Genomic DNA, 19,740 nt, shown 5'->3' on the forward strand with positions numbered 1-19,740 from the left:
CCAATCTGTTTTTCTTGCTCTCGCGTCGGCCACATTTCAGGCCACTGCCGCAATAGTCGGAATTACCGACCAAATTTCTCCGGTCACCGCCGCCAAGATCGTGGCCCGTACTACAGCACATCTTCTCTCGACGATCAACTTTTGGCCCGCGATCCTCACCGTCTTTTTCGCACTCTGAATCGACCTACGCCGATATTGCCGCACAAGGACACTGGTCCAGCCAATCGCCGTCCCCTCAGAGTTGCCAGTCGCGCTCCCCTAAACGCCGTCGCTCTCCTTCTCCGGCTTCCTCTGGACACCCCCGTGAAACTAGTTAGTGCAGATCCGGGAGGTGAGGCTGCATTGACGACAAGGACTGCAAAACCTCTATTAACCTCTATTTCAAGACGCAATTTGCTCGGTGTTCTCGTCGACGGCATGCCCGTTAATGCTCTCATTGATACTAATGCCCACATATCGGTTATGAGTTCTACGCTCCGACGCCGCTTACGCAAAGTGCTGACACCTGCCGTCTCTGCTGCTGTGCGAGTAGCTGACGGCACCCGAACACCTGTTCTTGGTATGTGCACTGCCCGCGTTACTGTTGCCGGCCACGACACTTCAGTTCTCTTCGCTGTTCTCGACGCTTGCCCACATGATGTCATTCTTGGTATTTACTTCTTGAGCGCCCATTCTGCCCTCATCGATTGTTCTTCTGGCATTTTGTGGCTTGAACTGTCATTGTGTCCTGATGACGCCGCATCAAGTAACACTCAGCTACGTTCCGTGGAGTTTCTACGACTACCCACGCAGGCTGCTACCTATATCCTTATGTTACCGTTTCCCCCAGTTCCTGATGGTGAATATGTGGTCGCTCCCATCACAGATCTGATCCTCTCGCGCAACATCGCACTTCCCCATACCGTAGTAGTTATTGCCAAGAACAGAACGTTGCTTCCAGTCCTCAACCTTTCTACTTCGACCCATTCCTCAAGGAAATTTACTAGCGGAACTGTCACCTCTTGAAGAATGTACTGTTTCTGCATTCGCTGCTGACGCTGAGACCGTGACGCAAACTGCCATACCGGCGCCAACCCAGGCACTTCTGGACAAAATCATGTTCCCCGACCTCTTACCTTCCCAAGGTGAAGCACTCCGTGGTGTCCTATTTTCGTACCTTGACGTATTTGATGTTGCGAACAGTCCACTAGGCTGTACACATGTCGTGGCCCACCGCATCGACACTAGAGACGCCAGCCACCTTCACAAGCACCCTTACCCAGTGTCTCACTCTGAGCGCCAAGTCATCCAAAAGGAGGTAGAGAAAATGCTTGATAAAGATATCACAGAGCCTTCCTCTAGCCCTTGGGCATCCCCTGTAGTGCTTGTGAAAAAGAAGGACAACAGCTGGCGGTTTTGCGTCAATTATTGCCATCTCAATCAGGTAACGAAGAAGGATGCGTATCCTCTCCCACAAATTGATGATGCGCTCGACTGCCTCCATGGTGCCAAATATTTCTCTTCGCTAGATCTCCGCTCGGGATAATGGCAAATTGCCGCCGATGACTGCGACCGCGAGAAGACCGCATTCATCACACCTGATGGCCTCTGCCAATGTAGGGTTATGCCTTTTGGGTTGTGTAATGCTCCTGCAACTTTTGAACGCATGATGGACACTCTTCTACGCGGTCTGAAATAGTCGGCCTCTCTTTGTTATCTGGACGACGTCATTGTTTTCTTGCCCAGCTTTGACAGCCACCTCCCTCGTCTGTCGGTCATTCTGGACATCTTTCGCCGGGCTGGCCTCCAGCTCAATTCATCTAAGTGCACCTTTGGGCGCCGCCAGATCAAATTACTTGGACACCTAGTCGACGCTACTGGTGTCCAACTGGACCCTGACAAGGTCCGTGCCGTCCGCGAGTTCCCGGTTCCACGGTACACGCAAGAAGTACGCAGTTTTCTTGGGCTCTGCTCCTACTTTCGCCGCTTTGTTCTCAACTTCGCGGACATTGCTCGACCCCTCATGGACCTACTCAAAAAGGATGCGGCCTTTTCTTGGGGCGCGGACCAAGTGTCTCCCTTTGCGTCGTTGATTTCTGCCCTCACTACACCACCTGTGTTGGCTCATTTTGACCCGGCTGCTGGAACAGAACTTCGCACCGACGCAAGCGGCCATGGCATTGGTGCTATCCTCGCCCAAACACAGAACGGAGACAACCGTGTGATAGAGTATGCTAGCCGTCTTATTCTGTCACAGTCGGAGAAGAATTACACCATTACTGAGCGGGAGTGCCTAGCTCTCGTCTGGGCTGTCGCGAAACTCCGTCCGTACCTATATGGACGGCCGTTCGTGGTCATAACAGACAGTCATGCTCTCTGCTGGCTCTCAACACCCAAAGACCCCACAGAGAGGCTCGGCCGTTGGGCATTACGATTACAGGAGTACACGTTCTAGGTAGTGTACACATCTGGCAAGTTACACAATGACGCCGACTGCCTCTCCCGCCATCCCGTTGAACTCCACTGAAACTCTCCACTCCGACTCCACTGAAACGGACCCCGACACCTATGTATTGGCGATAACAGACATCATCCATGTGGCCGACGAACAAAGTAGAGATACATCGTTTCTCTCTCTTATTGACCGTCTGCAATCCGGCACCCTCGACCCTTCACTCAACATGTTCTTGCTTCAGGATAACGTTCTTTACCGCCGCAACATGCACGCGGATGGCGCAGAACTCCTGCTCGTTGTACCGCATCATCTGCGCAGGGAGGTCCTCGTCCAGTTTCATGACGCCCCCACTTCCGGGCACTTAGGCGTCTCCAGAACTTATGATCGCATACGATCATAAGTTCTGGAGTTCTCCATTAAGCATGGCTCAATGGAGAGCCATGCATGCCTATACGCTTACTGCAGTACAGAATCTGTGTTTTTTTGGAACATTAAGCCTGTACCCACACTAACGGCACTGGAGGCAAGAAGTGCAAAGGAAGGTTTTCGCTAATCAACGTCTTAATGCTCATTTAATCTGGTATAAACACGGAGGCAAGACAAAGCTGCAAGCAAATTTTAACTCTGAACGGGTTAAATTAGTGATATGGCCAGGTCGAAGTAGCCTTTTCTTGAATATACTGTGTGTGAAACACAATAACGATTGTTGACGGAAAAATCGTCACAATTGACGTCACCAGAGAGATGTAATCGCGACCTATATACGTAGCTGTGTATACTAAAGTACTTAGAGCACATATTCGACATTCTACCACCTCGTTTTCCCACCATCTCATTTTGCTTGCAAGTGGAGAGCTCTCAGGCTACATTTTCTAGAACCATATCTTGTTACTCGCCAGCCGTCGCTTCAAAAAGATGCTTGCACCTGTTGCAAGCTGACCATCTCCCTTTCGTGGTGTATGCCACAGCCTCAAGTATGCCTCTAAAGACCAGGGGTTACAACAAAGGCCCAGATTTCATCATCAGTTCTAATGGAGCTTTCTTTACCCATTTTACACAATGTGTATGCAAACCTCGTTCACATTTACAAGGATGGTTCGGTCGTGTCCACTGATTTAACAGTCAATGTCATTGTTGTGGCCCGATCAGAGCCAAATTTCAAATGTTGCTAATGACCACGTCTACAAGGTCAGAACTTGCTGCCCTTCATGCCACTATTGAATATATTCAACGAAAACCGCCATTCAAATGGACAGAGTTCCGTAATTCCAAAACAGCTATTGAAAGCCTGCAAGGTCGCACGGCACCATGGGAAGGAATTATGAACAGTTTATTTGAAATATACCAGACATCTACGATCACAATGTTGGAAAAGGATTTGATGTTATTAACCAGTCGATACGTGGTCATTGCCGCGTTTTTTGGCAAGAATCTTACTCATCAAGCTGTCATATCATCCCACACCATTCCGCTACCTAGAATGGACACAGGGAACTTCAATCAATTGCTAATGACATCATGTGGGCTCTTTGGAAGAATCCAGAGTGTTCCACTATCAATTGTGCAGGCTTGATATATCACTGCAGCTGGGATTATGATGTTAACCCATTCCCGGTGTGACAATACACTGCTGTGCCGCCTACGACTGGATGTAGCCTTCACAAATTCACAGTCCTTCTTTTTTAAACGTGGCCACTGTAACAGCGAAAAGATCACCGCACAGCTCCTCTGGCAGTGTACCCACTCTGATGTCCAGTGTCAGCGCTTCTGGAGTGTACCCAGGCAACTGTACAGTTGACGTTTTACAGAGGCAAAGATCGTCGGTGCTTGGCAATATCAACCAAGAAAGCTATACATGTTCAAATGACTCTAAAATTAACGAATCTGAAAAGACACTTATCGACACCCTCTGTCTTCTATCCAAGTGAATTCTCATCTTGCCTCCTTTTTTTCTTTTAACGCCTCATACCCTCTCCCCAATGCAAAGCAGCCAACTGGAGGTCCACCTGGTTAACCTTTCTGGCTTTCCTTGTTACTTTCTCTCTCTCTCAAACGTAAACCCCCATGCAGGAAAACTAAAAACCACGCAAAATATAGTCGGCCGTACTGTAGAAATTAAGATGCGACATGCTTGAACGATTGCAGGCATGTAAATGCGCCTAAGATACAAGGACGAGTGAAAGGACTAGACACACGTAGTGCACGCGCTACATGTGCCTTGTCCTTTCTTTCGTCCGTCTATGATAGGCGTATCTACATGCCTGCAAATGAACCAAGTCACCCAACTAGCTTAATTTATTGCTTAATTCAACCCATTCAAATAATCTTTTGGTTAATGTACACTCAGGTGTTCGTGCGATTATTAGGCAGATTATTCTCTTGCAGAACTTCATCCGACCAAACGCTAGAGAAAGGAGGGATATTGATATGGACATACAAGTTTTGTTGGCACTGGAACACGTTACCTGGGCAAGCTGCTGCAAGCATTGTAAAACGGCGTGTATTGAAGCTGGTGCGCAACCTGAAGTGCATGAGCTGCAAGTTCTCTGCCAATTATTTGCTTTCTCAAAAAATCTGTGACCAAAGTGATGAAAGGGCTGCTGGAATCTGGACCAGGTTCTTGCTAAGTTCGTAGCACCAGCAACAGCTATTGCTTTGGAGAACAAAATGAAGCAACCATTGTGCCACCTGCAGCAGTATTCTCGCTTATTGCCTAATCAAGGAAGGACCGAAAAAGACTAGAGAATGCTGCCTTCCAAGCATAATTCCAAGCAATGTAAAAGCAACCTTGGAAGTCAAATCAACTGCATCATTCTGAGCAAAAATGGCAGAAGTAAAAACATAGATGACATGCAAGAGTTCAGAAATATCTGCACATTGGCCCAGCCTATATTAACTTTATATTATTACTGCAACTGAAGGAAGCTATGCCAAAAAGGAAGCAGGAAGACTTGGAGTTGAAAAACTGCATGCCATAATCATAATGACATCAGCTTTTGCCGTGGCTGGCAGGAAGTATGTCCATGTGTACTAGCGCCAATGACCAGCAAATTAAACTCCACCAAGAAACAAATGGACTAAACGAGGCATCTGCTTCAGCTTTAACAAAGTACTATCAGGCATTTCTGCTTGCATGGCTGCCACAATAAAATAGGATCGCATAAGTAATATAATTTTGCTTATGCTGCGATGAGCTTCTTATTTTGTATAATTGCATGCTTATGTTAGTACGTGATTTTTATGTAGTTTTATAGGTGCAACAAAACACAAATTTTTTGGTATAGCTAGTAGGGAAAGATTTCAATAAGGCGGGTGGTTACTCTTATCATGTTTTATGCCAAACCAGTGGCCCACGCTGTATATTAGCTAGCTTCTGCCACTACACATGTGGTTGTGATGCCATCGTGGTCGTTGCATTGTCATGCAATCTCATGCAATCTGCGCTCAAAGCAGGTGGCTCACATGAAAAGATGCGGGTGTCCCAGCAGCAGCATACCCACCAGTTTTACAGCGTAAGCTGTTATCGGCTCCTTCTAATAGCCGCTTTGGTTCGCGTTGTGGTGCGCCGCCGCCGCCGCGTAACCGCTATCGCCCGAAAAAAAGTACTCGATCTCCGCCGGGATAGAACCAAGGCCCGCTGCGTGGGAGTCGGATACTTTACCACGGAGCCATGCAAGCGCTTGCTATCAGCAGAGAGAATTACAAACCGCAGCTCGCCGTCGACGCCGGGCGGACAGTTGAGATTGCTCTCGTCAAAGCGAGGCGAACAGACTGTGACGCGAAGACCCTGTTGTGTGTGGTGCCGAAATTGCTACTCTTAAGCCGCTCGCTCCACCAGCTTATGCTGTGACTGTTGCGTGTGCCGCGCAGGCCTGTGTCTTTTTGGGTCACCTCCGTTTGAACAGCGATTGAAAAGCAAGTTTCACACAAGTGTTGATTTCGAAACGCCCGACAGCAATGCTCCACATTCGCATAGCCTGCAAAGTACCTCACATAACATCAGTTCCCACGCTGCGTGGTATTTACAGAATTTTATCTCGTAGTTTTCATGTAGAGCCGTTTGGACCTTCATGTGGAGAATAATTAAATGGCTTTTTAGGCCCAGCTCCTCTGAAATATATTTAATTTGACAACTTGCATGCTAAGATGTAACTTTTTCAGTCTGAATCTAGCATCCAGAAAGTGAGCACCTTAAAAAATTCTATACAAATCAGTTTCTAAATTTTTTTTGCCTTCTTGACCACAGTTCCTGTAACAAGTTTCTGTGAAAGGACATTTCCAAAGCTAACATATGTACAGACCAAGCCGATAAGCTTTATGTCACAAGAACGGCTTAGCTGGCTGATGGTGCCTTTGGTAGAGTAATGAATTGTAGTTACATCAGTTTTGATGATATTATGCAAATAACACTAGGGCATGCATACTTATCCTGCAATTTTCTTTTCTGCCACGCGACACCAAAAAAATCAAACGAGTAAATGCAGGGTAATCTGCATTGTATCCTAGCTGTATTGTGTGTGCCACATTACCAGGGAATCCTGCCGACCTTTAATTCACCTTTCCAGCGCAACATGTCTTTAAAAACGATATCTTTACATTGTGTTGATATGTGTAGGTATGCCTTTTCACTTTCATGTTAGGTCAGCTCTGTCAACAGCAGATGCACTAAAGCTCTTGCTACCTACTTTGCATTTTGCAACTGAAAAAAAAAGGAAACAGGTGTTACGAAAACAATGTGATGTGTGAATTTAAATATTTGTGCAACCTTCTTTTCTGGAACAACATGTGGTGCTTACTGGTGTACAGATATAGCTTCGCAAGCAAGAACTGATGTGTTTTTATCTAAAAATAACACTGATTCATGTTTCGTGGGATGTGGTGCCTCTTGTCTCAATGAGCTCCCTTTATGGCTGAGAATATTTTTGCCATTGGACAAGCTTTGAAAATAAGCCAGAATTTTTAATTTGGCACATCAGAAAACATCTTGATACGAAATGAACGTAACCCTCAATGTCAATGAAAGAAAGGTGGTTAAAAAAAGTTGCAGTGGCTTAGCTCGGCTATGCCAGGATATACGTAGCGTTAGCAAAGGTTCAGCTGATTATTCTTAGCTTTCCTGGTTGTCTAGATTGTCAAGGATTAGCTTGATTGTCATGCTTACTGCTGCTCCAATGACACACACGCGGTATACGTATTATGTGGCACATGTATATAGCCTTCTTCTGTTCATTCCTCCTACGCTCAACCGCTAATTGCCAGGCAACTACTTCGGGATCCGATGAGTCAAGCTTCTCCGTTCTTCTGCGCTGTTGAGCAGCATTTGCGCTCTCCTTCTCCATGGCTATACCACACTGGCAAACGCCAGTCAGAAGCGCAGCGGCTCCAGCGCAGTGTCAGACGGCGACTGCACAGCGAGCGCGCGTCGGCGCCAGTGCGTCTACCACGGCTACGACGTCACTCCTCTGGAATGCGCAGACCGGCGGCGGTGAGTCGCGCGCGGCGGCGGCGGAGTGCGCGAGAGGTGCCGGCTCCGGTGGCTCCGGTGCGCAAGCCGTGTGAAATCACTGATCCTTGCGCATGCGCAGCTCGGCTCTTGATGTGCCGCGCGAAACGGGCTTGGATAGGCCAGTGTAGCTAACGCTACAAAATAATTCAGTGAACACAGCAGAATGGAATGCACGAACTTAGATGGGAAATCGGGTAAGAAATTTCCCAACTACGTTATGAATGATAGAGGCTGACAGTTAACAGAATAAGAAAGCCCTGGAGAAGGTCCCCGACTTGCAGTGCGAGGCCCGTGCACACATATGATGATACTACGGTATTGCTGTCCAGGCAGGACCGTTCAACCTTGTACATTGTAACTATCTGTGCATCTCTTTAAAATCTTCTTGTACCTATATGTGTAAACTTCATGTTGCATGCAGTAAAAGCACTGCTATTGTACTACAGACAGTTTTCATCTTTATTGGAGTCTCATTTTAACATATCACATTAAACTTCCAGACTGAGGCGAGGAGAATTGAGAGCTGAGCGAGTTGGTTCATGAAAAAAAAAAAAATATGGGAATTTACGTGCCAAAACCACCATGTGATTATGAGGCACACCGTAGTGGGGGACTCTGGAATAATTTGGACCACCTGGGGTTCATTTTTAAAGGCTAGAAACAGTTCACAAATTACGATGGAAAGTGAGAAAACGCAACATGAGAACTGACTTGCAGTTGAATATTTTTATTTAAGAATATATACAATAACAATACCCACGCATCAGGCAATGTCAAAAAAGAACTAGCAAATGAATTGCACGCTATAATTCATGATTGACATTCTACTGATCCTCATGTTCCAATAATTTTTATAAAGCACGCTTCAATGGAGAGCCATGCATGTCTATACGCTTACTGCACTCCAGAATCTGTGTTTTTTTTTTCAAACATTAAGCCTGTACCCACACTATCGGCACCGGAGGAAAGAAGTGCAAAGGGAGGTTTTCGCTAAGCAACGTCTTAATGCTCATTTAATCTGGCATAAACACAGTGCTGCGTTTCCACTGTATATTTGCATTCGCACTTGTTGTCGCTGGTAAACAATGCTGAACATGGAACAAATGTAGTGGTCAATTAAGATGACTAGAAGCACTGCCATGTGCACCTTATACTTGTATTTTTGTACTTTACTAGTGATAACACATTCTTTAAGTATAATTAAAATGTGTCACAAAATGGTATCATAGGTCACACTCCATGTTTGCTGTTGTGTAATAACCCAAACTTTGTATCCAATGTGCAAGCACGGTCCCGATTAGCCATGACATTAGGTCTGTTCGATTCGCACCATCTGAACCAGTTCACTATGTGCTGCACTATGCCATTTGTTTCAGCGGTGCAGTAATAGTGCCCTATGAACCGTGCCAATAATTTCAAAATAATCACAAAAGGTGCAGGGCTGGTTAACAATTTTCCTGCACCTTCCCTACCGGCGGTGGCGAAACATGGTGCAGGAGTGCTGGTGCAAAGCAATAGACGAATCAGCACACGGACGTAAGCACCATTCAAACCATGCTTACCCATGTCTGATGTGCCTAAGCAACGCGAGGTGTGATTACGCCTCAGTACCCGACCATACCTGCAGTTTAGGACCTCTCAAACTGACATGAATGGCGCTCTTTAGGCAGACAAAACATAATGTCTCCATCGTGTCCTCACCTCGGCATTTGTTTCGAGTGTCGCGTTGTGCCTGCAACGATGAAATTATTTGAGCTGCACAATTTTTATAACTTCTTGTGTCCCGCTGTGAGCTGGTTCATAATGGTGCAGGTGAATTGGAAGGACCAATTGTGGTAGCTTATGTCACAGCAGCAAATATGCGCAGGAAGGTCTGCAATGAATACTTGCTTGTATACGATAATTATGATGCAAATAATTTGCAATCTGATTTCAATTTTTTTATTATGTTGAAAAAGACCGCTTTAGACATAAAACTCTCATTTCTATTTCTCGATTTGACAGCTGAAGTTCTTAGTCGAATGGCACTATATACTTTAAAAATCTTTCTTCGCAGCATTGCATGATTATTGAGCACCCAATTTCGAACTAGTTGACCTTGCAATGAATTTATGAATATTATATGCAATGCAAACTAATAAAAGCTGACAAACATAGCCTCAACGTTTATCTCTTCCCTTGTATTTGTCTAAATATAGCTTTCATTTAACCTTTCAAAGCTAGTGAACCATAACAAACAAGACCGGTTTTCATATCCATACAGCGCAAATTTAACAGGCATTCATAATTCAAGGAAAATGTTACTAGATGGGGAATGTCACGGTCGAGCTGTCTGTAAACAATGCAAATGGCCTTCTTCTGGATGGCTTCCAGTTTGTTAATGTTGCTAGCTTGTGCGCATTCCATACAACTCCTCCACGGTCATATTAGCCCAATTTATTTGGGAAGTTTAACATTGTTGGTAGATGATTTTGGCGTTCGCTGCAGCTAAAGGAGTTCTTAAAAAGCTTTAGCACATATTATATCAACACGCTTAGACCAGGATAAATGATAAGACAAGATGAAGCCTAAGCATTTGCATTGAAAAACCCTGTATAAAGTTGTCTGTTATTTGAATTGATAGAAATAATTGGTGATGTATATTTACGAAGGACTATATCAATATTTTGTTGAAATCATTCACTGCCTGCCAAGCCTTACAGCAGGCACAAAATTGGGAAAATGAATAGTTTAGGCATTGCCAGTAATGAGCAGAATTAATTTCGTGATGTAGAAAACAATCGCCAGCACACAATCAAATTCTGTGTTACTGGAAAGGTGACTTATGTAAAGTAAATATAGTAAGTTGACAAGCACAGATGCCTGAAGATCACCTGATGGAACGCCTAGTGCGGCAGTATCAAACGAGTTGAAGTTAACAAACTGCAAACAATTCAAGAGAAAGTTAGAAATTCAGTCAATATGAAGTTTTAAGAATAATCTTCAGCTCATTCAGTAGTTAGAACATATAACGGTGTCAAAAGCCTTCAAAACATCTACGAAAATGCCATCTAACTAGATTCTAAGCTCAAAAGCATGAGCGAGGCTGTGAGTGAATTCTATAACATGTGATATGGCACTAAATCCGTGCAAAATGCCATGTTAAACCTTAGAAAGGCCTTAGTTAGGTTGGTTAGGTCGCGAAACCTCTCGAGCCTATCTCGAGAGGTTTCGCGACCTAACCAACCTAACTAGCGTGGTGCGATAAGTGACGCAAGAATGTTGTCCTCGATCATAAGGCACTCGGGGTATCTTTAATGTTCTGGTATCATGAAACAAAGCTACAAATAACAACTCAATAAATGTTAAAAAACAGTGTGCAAAAGAACATGAAAAAAGAAAACCAGCTCTGGGAAGTACAGAAAAGAGCTACTCAGGAGTTTATTTCATTAACAAATAATCCAAAACACGTAAGGCGTCCGAAGGTGGAACTGGTTTAGCCATTTACACTTTATGTTTCTTGAACTCCGGAAAAGTGGCAAAACAAAGCAGTTTTTTACCTATTTCTATCTTTGTCGCGAGCTTTTTTTATGTAAGGATAGGATTACATCATTAAGGTGCGTTAAACAGTCGCGTTTTACACCAGCTCTCAGCGGTTATTTTCCACTGCAACTCATAGCACGTGCTCAAACACGTCATCGTCTGATGCAATACAAAACTTGCTTATTTACAACGCTTGTGTTATTGCCGCTTTGGCCAACGCCGTTGGAATCTCGCGACAGAGTGCTTATGTTTGCCTTTAGGGCGTCCGGTGTGGTTGTTTCGCAGCTATACCTGCGATCTTTCACATAGCTCCACAAGTACTCCAGCGGTGCCGTGTCCGGTGACCTTGCAGGCCAGGGTACAGGTCCGTGCTGGCCAATCCACTGTCCGAGAACGAGCTCAACTGTCCGACCGGCATCGACGGCGAGTTGCGGCTTGTAATGCTCTCTACACAGCAGTCTCCTGAGCCCGATCAAGCCTTAGAACTGCAACTTACATGTTAAACTGTACTGGTGGAAGCTAGGCAGCACGGGAGCGCGTTGATTTCGCGTCTCGTCTGAATCGCATATCGTCGTCTGCGCCTGCGGACGCTGCGTTTGCAGGTATCTCACCTAGATGGCGCCACCACACTGGCGGAGGATCGAGTCGTCTCCCCCTGCACACAGTCCTTATAAGGTATTTTCCGCGGCCCGATAGCAAGCGCTTGCGTAGCTCAGTGGTAGAGTATCGGGCTGCCACGCAGTGGGCGCGGGTTCGATCCCGGCGGGCATCGGGTACTTTTTAACACGAAAGTGTTTTATGCCGGGGTCCACCAAGACTTCACTGACGTATTTCCGTCACGGAAATACGTCACAGAACATAATACAAAGAAAGAAACCAGAAGAAAAAGTTCCACAAACATGCAAAATTTGGAAATCGAACCCACGACCTCTCGGTCCGCGACGATAGATCGCCGAGCGTTTAACCCATTGCGCCACAAACGCATTTGCAGAGAGCTACACAGACGCGCCTTATATATCTAACACTCCTCCGTGTACCCGCGCTCTTGCTCGGGGTGGTGCCGCCGCCTACGAGCAGAAAAGAGAAGTACTGCATTATGACACTAACGCGCACCGACAGTGAACGCTTCGGTGGTCTCAGCACTACGACGCCTCGATGCCAGCATTCGAAGGGACGCTGGCATCAAGAAGCACTACCAACGCCACTTAGGTGGCGTTCACCGTACTCAGCACAGCGGAGCGTGGCCTCCGCAATTAGCTCTGAAAATGTTTCTGAAGTTGATCGCGGAGGCTGCAATTACGACGCGCTGTACGCGCTGATTTGACTCGGTGACGATTCAATTACGTGCTTTGTCTTGCGCGTTGTATTAGTGTGTCAGTTACGTGCTTCGTCTTTCACGTTGTGCTAGCGTGTGCAGCGTAGTGCAGCTTCCATATGCACGACGGTTGCTCATGGTCATCGACGTTGGTAGTCGTGATGGAGGAGACGTGCCACCAGGCGTCAGCGTGGGTGCATCAACGCCTAAGGGCGCTTTAGCCACAAAACACCAATAGACATTATATATCAATGTGCAATAAACATTACACTACTTCTGTGAAGACACGTTTCACTTTCGTGTTCTATACCGATTCCTATATAAGAGGGATCAACCACATTTTTTCGCGTTTCCGGCGATAGCGGTTACACGGCGGACGCCGCCGGCGGCGGCATCATCGCGACCCAAAACTACGGTGGCTAGATGGGTAGGTGAGCCGACCGAGCGTAGTTCACCACTTCTCCGCATTATGACGCAGAAGTGGCGCTGCGGACAGTATAACGGCTGAGCTGCGCGCAACGCCGGCTGCGCTGTGTAAACGAGCAGCGTGTTTGATAGTATCGCTGCCTCTGCTCTTGCTTTGAAGTACGCGTTATACAATGTGGTTTTGAGCAGTGTAGGAATTTGTTACTATCGTCTAAAAGGACACGATATAATGAAGTCAATTTTCTAGCTTAGCGATTGGTCACATTTATTGGTATAAACGCGGCGCTCCAGCACATTGCATTAAAAACGTAGAAGCATTTTTTCCATGCGTAAAACAATATTGCAGTGGTTTTATACGGTGTAAGGAAACGTTTTTACGTGATATTTAGTAAGTTCTAATATTTCAATTTCGAGAAATCCAGCTATTGTGTTTATTGCTGCCTCAGTTACGGTATTTAAATTGTTACGAGACGAATTGTGTTGGTAAGTGCATATGGTTCACTGTTTGGCTGTAATAAAATAAATCAATACGTCTTGTGCTAGATTCATGAATATAATTAAAATACAAAAAGCGCTCTCATAACCTGAGTCAGCAGACGCACCAACATAAAAAGCCTAGCACCAGCAAGGTCGCAACGTTGGTCCACCACATCATAACATTATTCACAGCACACGCCTCCGCTTCAGGTGATTCCTCTTCACCCTGTTGCTTTCGCACGCCATGTTCTTGCCCTTGACAAGAAAGTAAAGGCGTGTAATTGAATATAACTTCCCAACATCGTTTGTGAGCTCTTTCTTGTGCCGCTCACAGCCGATCAAATTCGGAGGATTCAGCTGCAGAAAGGATGCAAAGTCGGTGATACTGTTCCTTCGTAACTCATTTGAACTGAAGCACAGCTTGAAGGCGTCTTCGAGCGATACTACCACTTTTTTTAGTGCTTCAGAAGGGAGCAACAGCCCTGACCTACTCATTCTGTTGAATTCAGTAACGTCCCTGAGCAATCGCAGCACTTGGTTCTTTGCAGGAACTTTCTTGATACATATATACCTGCTATATAGAATATAAGCCTAGAGTCATTTTTCTTTTTCCTGTAGCAGCGTAGTGGTGCTCGATGTCGCAGGCACTGAACACCTCATGTGCGGCTTGCAAGTTTCCAATGTCGAGCAGCTCATCGACGAACGCTTTTCGTTATATATACGGCTTGCTCTTTAACGTCGCCGACACTGAGCAAGCTACTGAGCAGCCCGGGGCGAACATTTCCGCTGTCTTTCTCACAAATTTAGAGTCTGAAGCCCGACTTGCAGTTCGGAGCGAAGCAGTAAGTCTTTTTGGTGGTCTTCTTTGGTGGAGCAATGCCGCCGCTAATCTCGCCGGTCATTTCTGCGACCTGGAATATTCCACATCGCTTAGGAACTTGCAAACAGTACGAGAGACGCGGAGTTCACCTTTGAAACTGAAACGAACAGACGAGATACAACTATTCCAATACGGGCTTTATTTTTTTGCTCGCCGCAAGCCCCCTGTAGCAGACCACGTGCGCTGCAGAACCGTTCTACTGACCGCAGCGCCAATTTTGCGTCATGACGCGGAGAAGCGGTGAACTACGCTCTAGACGCGCCGGTCGGCACACCTACCCATCTAGCCACAGTAGCGAAACGGCTATTGGAACGAGCCCATAACAGCTTACGCTGTAAAATACCACACCACACATTAAACTACCACTCGTATGGTTTCGTGTTTGTGCAAGCCAGTGGGGACACTGGTCACTGCAGTAGTGTGCATTGTGAAGATTCACTTGTGCATTTCTGGAGACATTAGCCTCATCCGTCCAAAGCCCGCGAGTGAGAAAGTCCGCTTCTTCTTCACATTTCATGAAAATCCGATTGGCAAGGTTATCTGTTTTCAAAGTCACGGTATTCAAGTTTTTGATGAAGATGTACATGGTACGGGTGCATTTGACCTTTTTTTTTAAGTCCTCCACACCGATGACCTTGAGGTTCCGGTCTCCGCACTGGCGTCACGTACACTAGCATGAGGGCTAGCCGCAAAGAATGCGAAAACATCCGTTTCCGCTTCTTGAACTACCGTCGCTGTCCTGTATCGCTATCTTGTGAAGCTACCCATCTTGCAACGGACTTCGTACCTTCTAAGTATTTTTGACTGACTAGGGCGTCCTCCACAATGCCACATCCGGAATAGCTTGGCTGCCTTCCTCTTGTCGCTGTGTGCCGCCCCTAGAGCCAGGATCATTTTAGCCTTGTGTTCATTCTTAAAGGGCATACCTGTCTTCTTGAAGACCAGGTCACTGGCGTGGTACCGTTGAGATTTCTCGCTATTACCTACGCAGTGACACGTCAAGCAAAAATTATTAACGTAATCGACACTAGCATACGCTTGCCGCACAGACCCGTCAAAACACATCGCCTGCGCAAAGTTTGTTTCTATTGCTAAAGAGAACAAAAGGAGAACATAAGTCCCGGGCGTGCCAATCTAGAGAACAAGATATACCGGGTGCTCATTTAACTTGGAGCAAGATTAAAAAAAAACAGCGCTAGAGAAATTGAACCGACTACATAGTAGTCCCTAATTGCAGTCCCAAATGTGCCGTCACCGTTTTCCGGCTTCGAAATCCCCCCCCCCGCCCCTCACCCCCTACAGCTCCGCTACGTTTGTCAATGTGTCAGTTGCGTGTTCTCATGATTCAGCGACAATCACATAGCGTACAGACGTGTATCGCGCTGCCACCGCTAGTAATACCGTGTATCCGTGGCTATTCGCTTGGGCGCGCTTGAGTAGCTGCACGCGAGCGCGTATCTATTTCGTATTTTGTGTTTTTCGCGCGCTTCTGTTTTTTTCTCGGAAAAACCAACGAGGCAAAGCGGAGCACGAAAGAAATACTTGATTCGGAGGTAGCTTGAGTTGCCCTACAAATTTGCAGTTGACATGTTTATGATTCAAGCAATAATTAAATAATTTACTAAATAAAAAATTATTATTACTTCGGGATGAAAAAAATATTGGCTCTCAGTACACACGACGATGGCTACTATGTAGTCGGTACAATTTCTTTAGTGCTGTTTTTTAATCTTGATACAAATTAAATGGGACACCCAGTATACGCGTATATGCGGAAAGACAAACGATAGCCTCCTAAATGTGCATGAGGTTTCTAAAGAAGGGTAATTGCATTAAAACAAACTAGCACTACGCATAAACTAATAATTTCAAGAAACGTCAGTTGAGTCCTTCACCGGTGCTGCATGGTGCCCTGCGGACGGACGGCAAGTGCGGTGATTTTATGAGAGTGAGAAGAATTGTAATCACGGCCGTCGATGAGTCGCACGATTGCACGCGTTCGTAAGGCCCCGAACAGTTCAGGCCTTTCAGTTAGGCGCCTGGATTTGGCCTCTTGGCAAGGCCTTTGTTAGGCCTATTCAGGCATCTGTGAGGCCTCCGAGTGATTGGATAAACTCTAGGACTGGAACGTCGGAATTGGAACTTTGGGATCAGCAACAACCGCAAGAGTAGGCCCACATTGGTCCGGCCAGGTCATTCAGCTCGATCCCGCAGCGGAAAGCATCAAATCACGGCACTAGTCACAGAATCCTTGCAGATGTACTCTCTTGGAACGTCCCCTTTCAAATTCGCGAGTGTGACATTTCCGCTTTCTTGTCTCTTTCACTTGTCATGGCGATTTCTCATTGGCCGACTTCTCAGAACGCACCAACTCTTCTTTCTGTGCAATGTTTCGTCTGTCAGATGAGGATGGCCCCTTAAACGTTGCTATATTTATGACTGTTAATTTTCTTCCTTTAAAATGAAGGTCAGCGACCTAAAAATTCCAGGAAATATACTAGTATTATTGATACCACCCTACATAATTTATCAAAGTAGAATTTTTGCGGTCAATTTCTGTTTTGTTTCTACTGGGTCTTGACGTCATGACGCAGAAAGTGGTCAGGTCAGTACGCGACTTCGCGGCAATTTGACGCTAGCTGCAGCTTGCTCAGTCGTCTGCTGTGCTGCTACATCGGCCCTCACAACGAGTAACCGAGTGAACCATAGTCAGCGTCAGAACGTGGCAATACTCTGCTCCCGCTTGTCACCCCTTTACGATATGACGTCACGACGCAGCTACATCCTGGTAAACAAAATCGAAACCCGTTACAGAAAAGCTGATATGATAAATTAGTTACCACGGTCTGACGAATGGCAGTATTTGTTCAAGGATTCAGAAGTCTAGGACGTTCATTTATAACAAGAAAATGAACAGTCGAAAATATTGTGCCAGCACACATCCAGCACCTCTTTTAAAGCTCCACCAAAAGTCAGTTCTCGACACGTTCACTAAACATACAACAGAAAATGGCAACACTTTAAAAAAGTTCCTTGCGATATATTTCTGGAAACAAAGCCAGCACATGTGTAGAAATATGGCCACTTCATGCCTTTATTTCTTTATTATTCAAGTTGTCCGGTTACCGGTATGATTAAACCATGTCTTCATATGTTTTCCCTCTGGCGCTTGTTGCAGTTGGTGTGGTTATAAATTTGCATGCCAGTGTAACAAAGACGTTGAAATGAAAATTGGCACTTTTTTGCCTTCGGTGTTATATCATCTATATGGGACGAAATATTGTCTCCTTTCTTTACCCAAAGCTCACAATCTGAAATAGAAAAAAAGAGGAACATTGATTGGCAATTCAAAACTTGAGCCAATTTCATTCTACCTTTTTGTATGCCATAAAGTACATGAGTATGGTGGAATACCCAGAAATGAGTACAAGCGAGAGAGGTACTGCTGCTTGTATTGAATATTTTTTGACGGTATGAGAACGGCGACATGAGAATCTGTGGGGAAGAATGGAGGGAGGGGGAAGGTGGAAAGGAGCGGGCCGGTAACTTCAGTAGCTCGGTGTTGGCGTCATTGTGGTGGTTTACACAGGTGGCACGACCCTGTGTGGTGGATGCACAAAAAAAAACCATGCTGGCGTTTGGAACTTGGGAACGTGTTGGTATTGTTTAAAGAAAAAAAGAATAAAATAGGAGGGAATCGGCAGAAGGAGCAGGTCTACAATGGAAAAGGGCTCATATAGTTAATATTTGTGTAGTAGCGTGGAGGAAAATGTTAAGCTTAGTGGTTGGGGAGGGGCTGTCAAGGGATGGAAGCGGAGGAATAGGCGAGCTTAAGAATCTAGGTTAGCTGCATGGTAGCATACATTGTTTTTGCGCATTAGTTAATCATATGCAAATTTTATGTTTAAGTTACAGCTTTTAGCGATTCTATGTTGCCACGTACAAATATTATTACATAGGTGTTTAAACTTTTGTGTGAGCTATGGTTTCGTATATTTTCTTTCGCGCGGGGAGTGGGAGTTTGCAGTATATAGAGCCTTGCTTCATCGAATATATGGCCGCATTGGCTGGTTACTACTTTAGGTAAATTTTGTTTTTCATCTGTGCGTTGGCCGTTGAGCCTTGTATGAATTTGCTGTTCAGCCTCACTTATGTATTGTTTGCTGCAAAGGACACACTCTAGATAGTAGATTACGTTGCTGGGCGTGCTGGTGAAACTTGAAGTTACCTTGTGATATAGTCTGACGCTGTACTTTTTGCTGTATTAGTAAATTGTATATGTTTGCATCTAGATCACCTGGGGCGGCCCGCGAGACGGGGAGTTGGCTTCGTCTTTGTCTTTGTTTTGCAATGTACAAGAATGTTCCTGAAATCGTGATGCGTCTGTAGGCTACTCTGGGCGAGCCCGGAAAGATCCTATTATGTGTATGGTTGCTGGTGGGAATTGGGTATTATTTATTTAGGATGTTGTGCACATTTGAGAGTGCGTTTAAGAATTTAGCAGTAAGAAGTATTGTTGTTTTAGTGATCTTGGACTTGAGTTTGAGGACCTCGGCTCTCTCATGCTTGTTTGTATCATTTACATCGGTGCAGACTTTGTAAATGGCAGTGTTCGAGTGTTTCCTGTTTGATAAGGTTTCCTCAAGATGATCGAGTATATCTATGTAATCTTGGTTTCAACGCAAATGGGATGTAGTCGTGTGGCTTGACCTTTAAAGAGACCTTGTTTGAGATGTCTGAGATGGTGGCTTGTATATCCTAGATATTGTTGTTTGTCAAAATTTTTCCTATACACCGTTGTCTTTAGTGTCTCATTGGCAAAATTGACAGTCACTTAAGCGTACGCCAACGAGGGTGAGGGCGAAAGCCTATGCGCTCAAGAGACATTCATTAAATTACTTGACCTTCTCATTCGAATGCGTTGTTATTTCTTATTACTGGTTTTAAATGCGAAGTATTTCTTGGCGAATATTTGCCACTTTGACATTATCTATCTATCTATCTAGCCGCCTACGTCTTGGAGCTCTCATGGTCGTTTCGTTCACTTGGTATTTACCAAAATTGGCATAGTATGACAAGAGTGTAGGAAAAACATAAATCATAGGTCAGGACTTGACTTTCATTAACTGCGTGTCACGTAGGTCATGAAACAGTCGCCTAAAATTACCCATCGAAAAAAC

This window comes from Dermacentor silvarum, chromosome 2 (genome assembly GCF_013339745.2).
Source record: "Dermacentor silvarum isolate Dsil-2018 chromosome 2, BIME_Dsil_1.4, whole genome shotgun sequence".
NCBI lineage: Eukaryota > Metazoa > Arthropoda > Arachnida > Ixodida > Ixodidae > Dermacentor > Dermacentor silvarum.